Consider the following 13,593-nt stretch of genomic DNA (forward strand, 5'->3'; position numbering starts at 1 on the left):
GTGTCACAATACATGTTGAATATTACACTGTTTTTACTTACAGTGTCACAATACTTTTTATGAATAAAACACTGCGCTACCACTTACAGTGTCACTATATGTGTTGAATATTACACTGCATTTTCTCTGACAGTCACAATTTTTTTATGAATACACTGCACTACCTCTTACAGTGTCACAATACATGTTGAATATTACACTGCATTTCTACTTACAGTGTCACAATACTTTTTATGAATAAAACACTGTGCTACCACTTACAGTGTCACAATATGTGTTGAATATTACACTGCATTTCCACTTACAGTGTCACAATATTTTTTATGAATAAAACACTGCACTACCACTTACAGTGTCACAATATTTTTTATGAATACACTGCGCTACCGCTTACAGTGTCACAATACGTGTTGAATATTACACTGCGTTTCTACTTGCAGTGTCACAATATTTTTTTATGAATAAAACACTGCGCTACCACTTACAGTGTCACAATATTTTTTTTTAATACACTGTGCTACCACTTACGGTGTCACCATACGTGTTGAATATTACACTGCATTTCCACTTACTGTGTCACAATTTTTTTTATGAATACACTGCACTACCACTAACAGTGTCATAATACGTGTTGAATATTACACTGCGTTTCTACTTGCAGTGTCACAATATTTTTTTTATGAATAAGACACTGCGCTACCACTTACAGTGTCACAATATTTTTTTTTAATACACTGTGCTACCACTTACAGTGTCACCATACGTGTTGAATATTACACTGCATTTCCACTTACAGTGTCACCATTTTTTTTATGAATACACTGCAGTACCACTTACAGTGTCACAATACGTGTTGAATATTACACTGCGTTTCCACCTACAGTGTCACAATACATGTGTATTACACTGCGGTTACACTTATAGTGTCACAATACGTGTATGAATATTACACTGCGCTACGACTTATACTGTCACAATACGTGTATAAATATATTACACTGTGGTCTTACCGTCAGCAACACAGTAAAAAAAAAAATAATGTAATACACTGGGGTACAGCACAAAAAAAATTATTAGCTTTTATTTTTTGTTAACACTGGGCACCCTTGGACAGACAGAGCACCCCTGGATGGACACAGCAGCCCCTGGATGGGCACAGCAGCCACTGCCCCTGGATGGACACAGCAGCCACTGCCCCTGGATGGACACAGCAACCCCTGGATGGACAAAGCAGCCCCTGCCTTGGATGGACACAGAAGCCCCTGCCCTGGATGGACACAGCAGCCCTTGCCCTGGATGGACCCCACAGCCCCTGGATGGACAAAGCAACCCCTGATGAACCCAACAGCCCCTGCCCTGGACATACACAGCACCCCTGGACAGATACAGCACACCTGCACAGACATAGCACGTCTGTTCACTTCACTCTCCACAGCCAGAGTGAAATGGCGCCGATGACTGGGTACCCTTATAGTATACAAAACCCGCAAGAATCCGACAGCGGGATGATGAAGTTTTGCCTCGTTTTGGGATCCAAGTTAGGTGGGAAAACCCGAGCTGGACTCGGATCCCGGCCCGGTTCGCGAAGTTCTGGTGGGTCCAGTTCTCAGGGACCCGGACCCGCTCATCTCTAATTTGTATATTTATTAATTAATGGAAATTGGTTATAAGAAATTAAGCCTCTCTCGAATGTACCATAGGTCACATCCAGGGGCTAATGCGATCGCTTTACTTCTGGGTTCAGGACCTGATTGCACTACATGCATGGTCTGCTTGCTGCACATGTGTGAGCCGACCAGTACCGTGAGCAGTCTGTACCGGGCAGGGATCCTATAAATCTCTTAACCACAAAGGTCTGCAGTGTATAGCCCATAGGTGACAATAACATCATCAGAAGATGACATTCGCTATCAGGGTCAAATTGCGGAATGCTTAGCTTGGTAAATTGGGCATTTTAGTAGACCCATAGAAACCTACATGTAATCCTTTTGCAATCAGAAATGGGGGATCGCAGCAGATATCTCCAACATCTGCTACAACACCCAGGGCCGTAGAGAGCACTGCCGGGCTTGAGTAACGTAGGAGGTGTGGCAGCATCCTCCCTGGACTCACCACAGCCCAGGACACAGTAGTAGCGAGGGCTAGGCTTGATATAGAGGCTGCTGCTGACAGGTAAGAAGGAGGGGCAGTGAACTCGGGCCCCTACAACAAGCCTGAGTAATTAGTATCCCTTCAACTCCCCTGACAGTGCCCCATACATACGCTCCAATATCCCCCCCGTCACACACACACACGCAAGAAAACGTCTGTTTTGGGAGCATATCCTGAAAATTTTGTTTAGCAAATAGGCCCCTTAAAAAAAAATATATCAAAACTAATTATATTTTTTTGGGAGGGGGGTGGGGGAAAACTCCCAGGTATTATAAAGGGGCTAAATAGTTGTGGTTTCCATTGAAAGACTTGTACAGTAAATTGTCACTTAATTTTACCATTATGTCCTGGAGAGGTTACATTTTTGTTTTATTTTATAGCATAAGTGCTTGTGCTAGAAGGAATAAATCAGCATTATAGTTTTCAATAATATTTTCTTTTAATATATTACCCTTTGACAGTGTGATTACAACAGATACCATATTAACATAACCATGCTGACTACTCACACAAGGAAACACTGCGAGGAAGATGGCTGCCTACAGAAGACCCTATGTCGTACGTGGGTCTGTTTCTCTTTCTTTGCGTGGGGCTGTGAGTGGCCCAGGCTGAGCGATTTCATTAGCTCTAAATGTAACTAATTTATATCAATTATTCACACCCCCCTCCTCCTCCTCCTACAGCAGTGTCAGACAGCCTGTGGCCCTATAGCTATAGTGGAACTACAAGTGCCAGGATGCCCTGTAGCTTCATAACAGCTGGAGGGACACAGGTTCCCTGAGCGGCTGAGCCTCATCCACGAAAGAGGTCAGACAATACCCCGACTAATCAGATCAGAGCAAAGATGCTATTTTGCCAGAGGAACCCCCCCACCCCCACCCCCAATCTGCACCGCACTGTGGGCCTGATTCAGAGCCGGACGCTATTTGCGCTCGCTCGTTCATAAAATTGGGGTGGCTATTCAAATGAACCGTTCGCTCTTTGCGGTCTGTTCACGCCTCTAGGTCTGAACGAGCGAACAAAACATGCAGTCGTTTTTTGGAAAGCTACGCCCCCTGGCCGCTCGCATCCTACGTCATGTCCGCTATTTATTAGATTAATCGAGTACATCGACCAGCGTATGAACTGCTCGCTATTCTTGTGGTTGGTTTTTCCTACCGCAATCTTGCGAGCAGTTCTGACTATAAAATAACCCAGTGACGTGGTCAATGACGCTGCTGTATTAATTATGCACACCCTTAAAACGCCCGTTTTGACCTTTAAGCACGCCTGCGTTCTGATCTCCACTCCCCGTTTTCAAGCACCTTCCCCTGTTAGCACCCACATACGCCTCCTCCTGTCACTCAAAATAGCAGGCATTCGCTATTTAGCGAACAAACGATTTTTGGCCGCACTGACTGGTTCGCGCATGCGTATTACGATCCGTACGCATGCGCAGTTGTGCAAACATCGCTCGGAACAAATGAGCGGCCGCTTACGAGCGGCTCTGAATCAGACCCTGTGCTCCCTGAGTAGTTACTGTATTTTATCGTCACCCTTTATTCACTGGAGGTTATAAACCATCGATTTAACAACTTTCTCCCCCCCCCCCCCAAGGAAATCTTTAATGCTTCAAAAGACTGAAGAGAGTGCAAAAATAAAAAAGTGGAGAAAAAAAAAAATGTCCTATTCACCTTCTCTAATCAGTTTCAAAGGCGGTGTAGGATTGCTGACCATTGTGAGCCTTATAATTGTGTGCCACAGCTAATTACTGCCTAATAGTCGTGGCAGGGACAAAGCTCTCAGTTTAGAAAAAGAACTCTATTTCGCCTGCATTGAAGCATAATCTGACACTGAATGGTGGAGATTACATGAGGTAATATAACAGTGGCTTCTACCTGCTGTAGTTCATAAACTCCCACTCCAGCTGCGGTGTCACCCCCCTGCCCCTCCACCTTCCCCTCCCCCTCCCGCTTTTTCTTTTTTTTTTTAGTAAAGATTATTTGTCATTAAAATGCATAGTGGCTTTTTTCCCTTTAAATCTGGATGTTGCTCGCACTTTTCAGGAAGGTTTTTGAAGGAAGATTAGCAGGATTAGGCAAGGTTCACATATGTTCGGACTCACCATTGGCATTCAGGATGTTGCAGCTTCATCACCACCCAAGCAGCCGAGAAAATCTGAGCAGGAGATGAGAGTGATTGGCATTAGCTGCGGGCTGGGGGCTGTGTTTGCAGGAAATAAAAGTGTACCCAGGTAACCCCTTTGTATGGCCGTTTAAAGCGGCTAACCTTTATTTTGCTTTCCTGTCCCCCTAATTACAGACCCCACGGCCGACACTCCTATAGCCCCCGATAAAACTGGTAACAGCAACCAAGGGGCTGATTTTGTATCGGACGCAAAGTGGCGTTGCGAACGGTTCTTGCAGATTTCAGCATACTCCGCATGCTCCAAAGAGAAGAAAATTAGCGACTGCGCATGCGCCAAATCAGACTTAAGAACACGAACGCAGATTGTTAGTGTGTATGGATTGATCCATCCTTCAATGGAGCACATAATCTGGGGAATGGGTGATTCCGGGCGGAACTGACCGGACTCACGGGAGGCTGGTGAGCACATCGGCTAACTTCGGTGCTCGCTCGCAGCGTGGAGACGGGAGATGTGACGTCTTTTCTGCGGGATCTTTTGGATCCAGGGGCTGGTGTACGTCCTAATACTGATGATGATGGCAACGGAGGTCTGAACAGTGGGGGGGGGTCAGCTTCCACATGCGATCGCAGGGATTTTTAGTATACATGGCAGGTTCTCGCATGAGCACAGTGTAGTAATAAGGCTTCTGCAGCAGATGGAAAAGCGTCTTCCCCAAGGCTCAACTATCCCTAGAAGTTTAAATTAATAAACCACTGAGGAGCATATTCATCACCAAATATTTTTTACAAAAGCACTTTACTTTTGTAAAAAATAAGTGTCAGGGCTATTCATCAGTTTCCGAAAAAGCATTTTTTTCTAAACTTGATGGTGTAACTAAACGCCACTTTCAGGTGGCGTTCAGCCCCCGGCAGCCTGTGAAGACAGGGATCTATTCAGGGATCAGTGCTGAGCCCCCGTCACTGCAGACACTTGGCCCGGCTCACCAAAGAAGACAGGTGAGCCGGGCTAAGGAGGCAGGTCTAACACGTACATAGGGCCGGATTGTACACCCACGGGGGGGAAGGGGGTCGGACACCCGGGGGGGGAGGGGCAGCCGGATTGTATACCCGCGGGTGGAGAGGGAAGGCGAAGGTGTCTGGATCATACACCCGCAGCTTGAAGACAGGCAGTGCAAAGTTTCTCACGTAAAACTGCTTCGTAGAAACAGCAGTTTTTCGTAAGTGATAGTTTGGGGCAGGAGGCCTGATGAATGCCTCCTAAACTGTGTTTCAACTCGCAGCGAGTTCAAACCATAATTATACATGTTTTGATAAATAGGCCCCTCTGTATCAATATATTGATTAAGCTTCCTGAGCAGCCACTGCCAGGACACGTCATTCAATCAACTTTATTATTTGGGAAATAGCACACTTTAGGGCAAATTTATCACAATCCGCATTTCAGATACAGATCGGATGTGAGAAATTTGCATTGCAATATTTGAATATATAACAAGGTTGTAACAAATATCGCATGCAGACAAGCAATTCCATCCTTGCTTGAGGTAACACTTCCTGCTGCATCTGTGATCCCAGCGCTGTGCCCGAGGTCGCAGTCTGGGATCACCATCGCGACCATCGGACTGTTGGACGGCACCAGCCAGCTGAGTAGGTCTCAGTTTACGCAGGCTGGCTAGCATGCAAGGCCAAGATTCAGCATCCATGGACACAGATCCTGGACTTGCCACTCTTAATAACTTGAAGATTAGGTCCCGGTCGGACATTCCGTTGGTGCACGCTGAGCAGAACTTTAACCCGAGGAGCCTGTTTTGGGCCTTCAACTGGGTGGATTTGGATGAAAACTTTACAGAGTGGTGGTAATTGGTCTGGGATACCTAACTTAATAGCTTTAAGATATGCCAGACATATACCATCCATATTGTTCATCTTGTTAATTTATTATGACATAAATCAGACATTGGGCCTGATTCAGACCCACTCGCAAGCGGCTGTCCGCTCGAAAGTGGGTCGATGGTGTGCACTGCGCATGCGCACGACGGAGGGAGCTCCGTCGTGCGCATGCGCGAGATGCGACGAGCGAAGGACTTTCCTTCGCTCGTTGTGTCTGATCAAAGGGAGCGTGCTGTCGATGTTGATTGACAGCACGCCCCCTTTGGTGGGCGTGCCGGGGGCATGCCTGCCAGACGGAGGCGTTCCCAAGGGAACGCCTACCGTCACTAGCCGGCCCCACTGACATCACTAGTGATGTCAGTGGGAGTGATTTTGGCTCTGATAGAGCCAAAATCACTCCTGGCCTTGCGGTTGAGAAACTCAACCGCAGGCTTCTGCTCACACTGGCGATGGTCGCGATGGTCAAGACCATCGCGACCATCATCCTGCACGCTCGTATAGGCTGTGGGTGGTGACCCACAGCTATACGAGCGTCCAGGAGGATGCTCCATATTTATGGAGGTGGGCCCTGATTCAGAGCGAGCGCTCTGGTCAGAGCGTCCGGCTCTGAATCAGGGCCATTGTTTGTGCTAATTAGTAAGAGTAATAGGTATACAGGGAAATGTAAAGTGTTCCTCGTAGCACTCAGTAGGCCCTGGACCTATGGGTATAACTGTGGAGCACAGCTTACCTGGAGACCACCAGGGAAACTACAAGCAGCAGTGGACGGAGGAAGGGCTGTCAATTTAAATGATGTCCGTGTTTCATTTACACATCATTATGTATAGCTAAACACGTTCATATATTTCCCATTTGACATCAGTGTGCAATGAAAGTGAATTTGGAATTCTGGCCCTGATTCAGAGCCGGACGCTCTGACAGAGCGCTCGCTCTGAATCAGGGCCGTCCCTTCTCCTTTTTGGAGCGGCCTCCTGGCCGCTCGCATAGCTGTGGGTGACCACCCACAGCTATAGCTAGCGGCCAAAATGATGGTCGCGATGGTCAAGACCATCGCGACCATCGGGCTTGCGACAAGACCCTTGAGTGCTTTTTGCGCTATCAGAGCCAAAAGTACTCCCACTGACATCACTAGTGATGTCAGTGGGGCCGGCCCCAGATGGTAGGCGTTCCCATGGGAACGCCTCCGTCTGGGCAGCCATGCCCCGGCACGCCCACCAAAGGGGGCGTGCTGTCAATCACCATCGACAGCATGCCCCCTTTGGTGCGAGACCCTTAATGACGGCTTGGCCATCGTTATTCGGGTCTCGCGCATGCGCACGACGGAGCCGCCTCCGTCATGCGCATGCGCACTTGGGCAACATCGACCCACTTGCAAGCGCTCAGCGCTCGCGAGCGGGTCTGAATCAGGCCCACTGTTCCCTGTCACACCTTAGTGATTAGAAGCAGTCAGTGTATTGATCATCCATTTACTGTCATGCAGAACCAGTGCTTCCATTAGGTAGCTGGCTAAGGGTGCTGGGACCTGAAGGGACGGCTCGCCAAGGTTTCCTGGGAGAAAAATGAAGGATGTCTGATAGACCAGGGGTCTACAACTTATGGCACATAGGTCTATTTCAGATGGCTCTCGGTGATGGCAGGAATGAATCCCTGAGACTCTGAGATCCATTCAGTTCCTTTGTTAACTATCGCACACACTCAATCTGAGACGATGAGCGCACTCTCCCTTCTTTCTTCGAATTGGACCAAAGGGACATCTGTGGTACAGTGTGCGTAGGTCAGATGAACCCCCATGTGCTCCACACCATGACCTGCCATTCTCACCCGGTAGCCAGTCCTGCTCCAGGGACAGCAGCTTCCACCAGGATCCCCTGCACATTAAGGTGATGCGCAGATGAACTCGTGGCCACGCAGCTTCACCCCATACTCCGAGGAGGTCACCAGGCTCCTCCGTCCCCACAGCTCTCCAGGCAGTGCAGGCACCAGTGAGCCCCAGAGCAGTACCATATGGACTCATCAGGTGAATGTGAAAGTGCCAGCGACACCAAGTGCCTCCTCCATGGCAGCTGGAGCCTGGCCTGGTGGAGGCACTACTAAGGCTGTGCGCCTGCTGCCACTACTGGTTTCCTACACAGCACACCGCTGCAACCTTATATCCACCCTCTCACACCATAACTCTCCCCTCTCCTCCCACTCACCAGTGCTTCTTCCAATGCATTATTATATATCTGTCCCAGGTATAGCTGATATCACTGCTGTCTCCACTTTTCTGTTCTCACCAACTGCCCAGTGCATCTGTTCTTATTTCTTATTCTGCTTATTTCATTACATTTCTCTATTGAACAGTGGCGGCTGTGGAACTTCTAAAACGCCATCTCCACACTTTCACATGGGGCTGGAAAGTGGGTATTGGTGGGTGTGGGGGGGGGGGTTGGGTACAATAGGCTGACGTTTTACCTCGGGTACTGAGAAACCGTCTCGGTTCTCCAGGAATCCGAATCCACCCGAATTTCGTGAATCCTGACAGATCCGAGTCGCGATTTGGATCTACTGAGGAGATCCGAACAGGTCCGTGTCGCGGTTCTGATCTTCCCACGGTTCGGAATTCTGATTATAAATCCGAATTTCGTGTTTTGGATTACAAAATTTACATGATCTTAGCTACTTTTAAAAACTTTTTATCAATGTCAAAAAAAAAAAACAGATCCAAAACCAAAACACTTGAGGGTGGATTTACAAAACTAAAACACGAAGGTGAATTCAGATCCAACTCCAAAACACAGGGGTCAGCGCACATCTATAGTACCAACCAATCAGCTTCTCACTGCCATTTTACAGGCTGTATTTGAAAAAATGACAGTAAGACGCTGATTGGTTGGTATATTATTTCTCTCCACTTTATCCCTTTGGAAGGTTTGAACATCTCTCCCCCTGTGTTCTCACCACAGGTAGTTGCAGTTACTGCACCATCAGTTGAAAACAAGGGGGAGGACAAATGCACAGTAAAGTGATCCTTCCTTTTACTGGTCTGTTAATAGCTGATGTGTACAGTCTGCGGCTAATCACTGTCACACATAGGTTATAAATGAATTACTGACCACAGACGAGGTGCACTAGACAGGACATCCCTGTCACTGCCATGACTGATGCACTGTACCCTGCCCCACAGGAGTATAATGTGACATTCTCCCTGCATTCCAAAATAGGATCAGTTGTATCAGCACAAGTAAGACAATGGCTCTGAATCAGGGCCGTCCTTCTTCATTTTTAGAGCGGCCTCCTGGCAGCTCATATAGCTGTGGGTGACCACCCACAGCTATAGCGAGCGGCCAGGAAGATGGTTGCAATGGTCAAGACCATCGCGACCATCGGGCTTGCGACAAGACCCTTGTGGTAGGGTCTCATTGCAGAAAGCCCTGGAGTGCTTTCGGCTCTATCAGAGCCGGGAGCACTCCCACTGACATCACTTGTGATGTCAGTGGGGCCGGCCCCAGACGGTAGGCGTTCCCATGGGAACACATCCGTCTGGGCAGCCACGCCCCCGGCACACCCACCAAAGGGGGCGTGCTGTCACTCACCATCGACAGCACGCCCCCTTTGTAGCGAGACCCGGAGCAACGGCTTGCCCGTCGCTATCCGGGTCTCGCGCATGCGCACAACGGAGCCGCTGCCGTCGTGCACATTCGCACTGGGCCAACATCGACCCGCTTGCTCACGAGCGGGCCTCAATTAGGACCAATGACAGGAGTATTGGTGCCTCTGAGCGCTGGTGCAAGGGGTCTATTCTGACCAGCTCCTATCAGTGTGGAGTTTGTATGTCCCACACATTATCATAGGATTCCTCTCACAGGTCAAAGACACATTGGTAGGGTAATTATGGTGGTGCTTGTATAACAGGAATTTAGACTGTGAACTTCGCTGTGTTGTAGAATGATGGGATTGAAATATCATACAACCCAACAGTCCAGATGATTGGTTGGTACTTTACCTCTCGCCCAGGCTTAGTACATCTCCCCCATACTATGAGGCAGATTTTAGTGGTCCTGTAAACCAACAATCCCAGTAATGTTGTGAGCCCTGACATGGTAGTATGCTTGTTGCTTTCAGCTAGAGGTCAGTCATAATCATTGTTTTCCTAAGCACATGTAGCATTTCCCTTGATAATGACCTGCACTGAGTGAAAGCACTTATTTACTTTCTTCTTATCGATTCACGAACAACCAGTACTAACGTTGCCCATTACCACCCTGTACCCAGGGGGCCTAAACAGGAGTAGGGGAGGGTGTATTAATTATCCAGACTTGTTTGAGCGGCCTTTCAGGGTCCTGGGCCATCAGCTGAGAGGGACAAATGCTCCCCTTTGTAGCGCATAGTATTTTTCCTAAAAAAATTTCGGAGGGTCATGGTCACATCTCCCAGGCTGACCACGCCCTCTCAGCATCATCCCGGCATGCAGTATGTCTTGATGGCCTTGCCTGTGCCAAGCTCATGTCATTCCTTCGACCAGGCCAATTTTCATGGTTTGGTCTGCGGGAAATGAACAATAGGCTACCCTGTCTTTTGGAGCTGGTTGGTTGGTACTTTATCTCTCTCAACTGTATAACTCTCCAAGGCTTAGTACAGTTCCCCCAAAGTACAAACCAAGACAGCCTGTAAAATGACAGAAGCTAACTGGTGGTACTTTCTCTTTTGACTTTATCTCTCTCCAAGATTTGATAAACCTCCCCCACAGTGTGGAACGCAATTCCTCAAATGGCGATCAAAAAAGGGGACTCGGATAATGCATAGATGGAAGCTGTCCTGTTGCAAAACTCTACTTGCATGGAAATTTAACACAATTTCACTAATTTCTAGGTATCATAAAGATGGATAAGCATACAGATGACAGACAGCCTAATAGATAGATATTCTATACGGAGATATATTGCTGTAAAGTATATGCAAAATCAAACTCATTTAAGCACTGTTAAAGAACCCTTATATAAAATAACTAGAGCACAGGTTCTCAAACTCGGTCCTCAGGACCCCAAACAGTGCATGTTTTCCAGATCTCCTCACAGAATAACAAGTGAAATTATTAACTCCACCTGTGGATCTTTTAAAATGTGTCAGTGAGTAATGAATACACCTGTGCACCTGCTGGGTGACCTGGAAAACGTGACCTGTGTGGGGTCCTGAGGACCGAGTTTGAGAACCACTGAACTAGAGCAAACCCCACTGCATAGTACAGTGTTTCCCAACCTCGGTCCTCAAGGCACACTAACAGTCCAGGTTTTAAGCTGCATACACACACAACGATTTAGTAAATGAACGATTTTAGTAAACGATTTTCGTTCATTTTTTCAAGGGAAAAATGAACGAAAATCGTTTACTAAAATCGTTCACTTACTAAATGTAATGAAGAATTTTTTTGAACTACAAATGATTTTTGCATATTCCCTTACTGAGAATCATTGAGTTGGTCAGTCTGACTGAACTACAAACTACAAACGTGAACGCGCATGAACGATAATCGTCCATCGTTTTAACTCAGAAAGTGAACGATTTTTTCAAAGATTGAACGATAAACAATATCGTTATCGATAATCGATAAAAAAATTGTTGTGTGTGTATGCACCTTTAGTGATATCCATGCTTTAGCCCAGATAGTTAAATCAAAATACTGAGGTACTAACTAAGTCACCTGTGCTCAAATGTAGCTGTCCTTAAAGCCTGGACTGTTGCTGTGCCTTGAGGACTCTGGCATAGTACAAACAAAGCTGTAACTAGAAACTATAGCATCTGTGCCAAGGACCAAACTGACACCCTCTTGTCTTCAAGTTTAACCAAAAGATTTTATCCAAATTAACCTAAAAAAAAGTGCACAAATGACCTTAGTAATTTAATTTAAAAAAAACTCTCAAAGTAGGGTTACTGACTAGATCACACCAGAGGGTAATAGCTTCTGTGCTTGGGGTATTAACATGTACCTGTCGCCAAATGCATATTAAAAAAAGAAAAGCCATTATTCTTAAGAATGCAACATACTGTATGACCTAATGAGAAGAACAGGTGACATTAGGGCAACACTTGTTCCTGCTGGAAAAATGGCTTCTTTAACTGTGTGCCTCATTAGGCTCCTCAGCCATATGTCTGGCTCCTAGTAACCTCTCAAAATGGCTGCCTCCACTGCATGTTAAAAACACCTACAGCACTACAAAACTAGTCAGTATCAAAATGTTTCATTTAGCGAAGTTGTAGAAAATTTTGAACATAAAAAGATACGACCATCATTGAAGACAAGTAGCTGGATCCCAGACCTCTACATTCTAAATACTTTGTAATCAGTCAGCTAATAGCCCCATTCTAATGAATAACGAGGAACCTCCCATTCTTCAAGTGAATAGAAATTAGCATTAGAACACGTTTTGTATGATGTTAAACCCCAGTGGATTGATTCCTGCAATTCACTTAATTGGGCTTTTGCTTTAAAAGAAACCTTTTTGCTTGCAGTCTGCTGATATAAAACAGTATCCAAGCAAAGGCTTCATATACACAGTCAACTTTGTGGCAGATTACAAAACTAAAGCTAGAAACAAAATATGCGCTAATGTCACGCAATATAAAGGACCAGAACGCTGGATTTCTCATGTACGTTGTTTTCTGGCAATTGGTCTGTGTTTAGGGGGTCCATTTATCAATGATCACTTTTGCAATGCGATCAGGGCATGCCAATAACCAGTGGCGTAACTAGGGTATTTGGACCCCAGGGCAAATTTGAAAAGGGAGGCCTTCGGCGCGCGCGGCAAAAAATGGGCGTGGTCACTTAAAAATGGGGCGTGTCAACATGACGCACCCCTTTATTTTCAAACTGAACATTCCTATCCATATGTACCTTAACCCCAGTAGTACCCCCAGTATGCAGTTGTGGTCCCTCTCATGCAGGCCCATAGTAGTGCCCCTTATACAGTATCCCCAGTAGTGGTCCCTCTTATACAGCCCCCAATTAGTTCCCCTTACTCAGTATCCCCAGTAGTGGCCCCCCAAATGCAGTGCCCCACGTAGTGTTCCCCCTTATGCAGTGCCCCCAGTAGCAGTCCCCACAATGCAGTGCGCCCAGTAGCGGTATCCCCTTATGCAGTGCCCTTTTATATAGTGCCCCCAGCAGTAGTCCCCCCCATGCAGTTTTCCCAGTAGTGGTCCCCTTATGCAGGCACCCTGTAGTGATCCCCCCTATCTAGTGCCCCCTGTAGTGGTCCCCGCAGTGCCCCTAGCAGTAAGCCCCTTATATAGTGCACCCAGCAGTGTCCCCCCCTCCAACGGCGCCCAGGGCACGAACCCCGCTCGCCCTGCCCTAGTTACGCCACTGCCAATAACGCCTATGATCGCATTGCAAAAAGCCATAACACGGGCTCTGAAAGGAGTCCGTTCCTGCAATGTCTCTGGAGA

This window comes from Taudactylus pleione, unplaced genomic scaffold (genome assembly GCF_031769625.1).
Source record: "Taudactylus pleione unplaced genomic scaffold, aTauple2 ptg000276l, whole genome shotgun sequence".
Taxonomy (NCBI): Eukaryota; Metazoa; Chordata; class Amphibia; order Anura; family Myobatrachidae; genus Taudactylus; species Taudactylus pleione.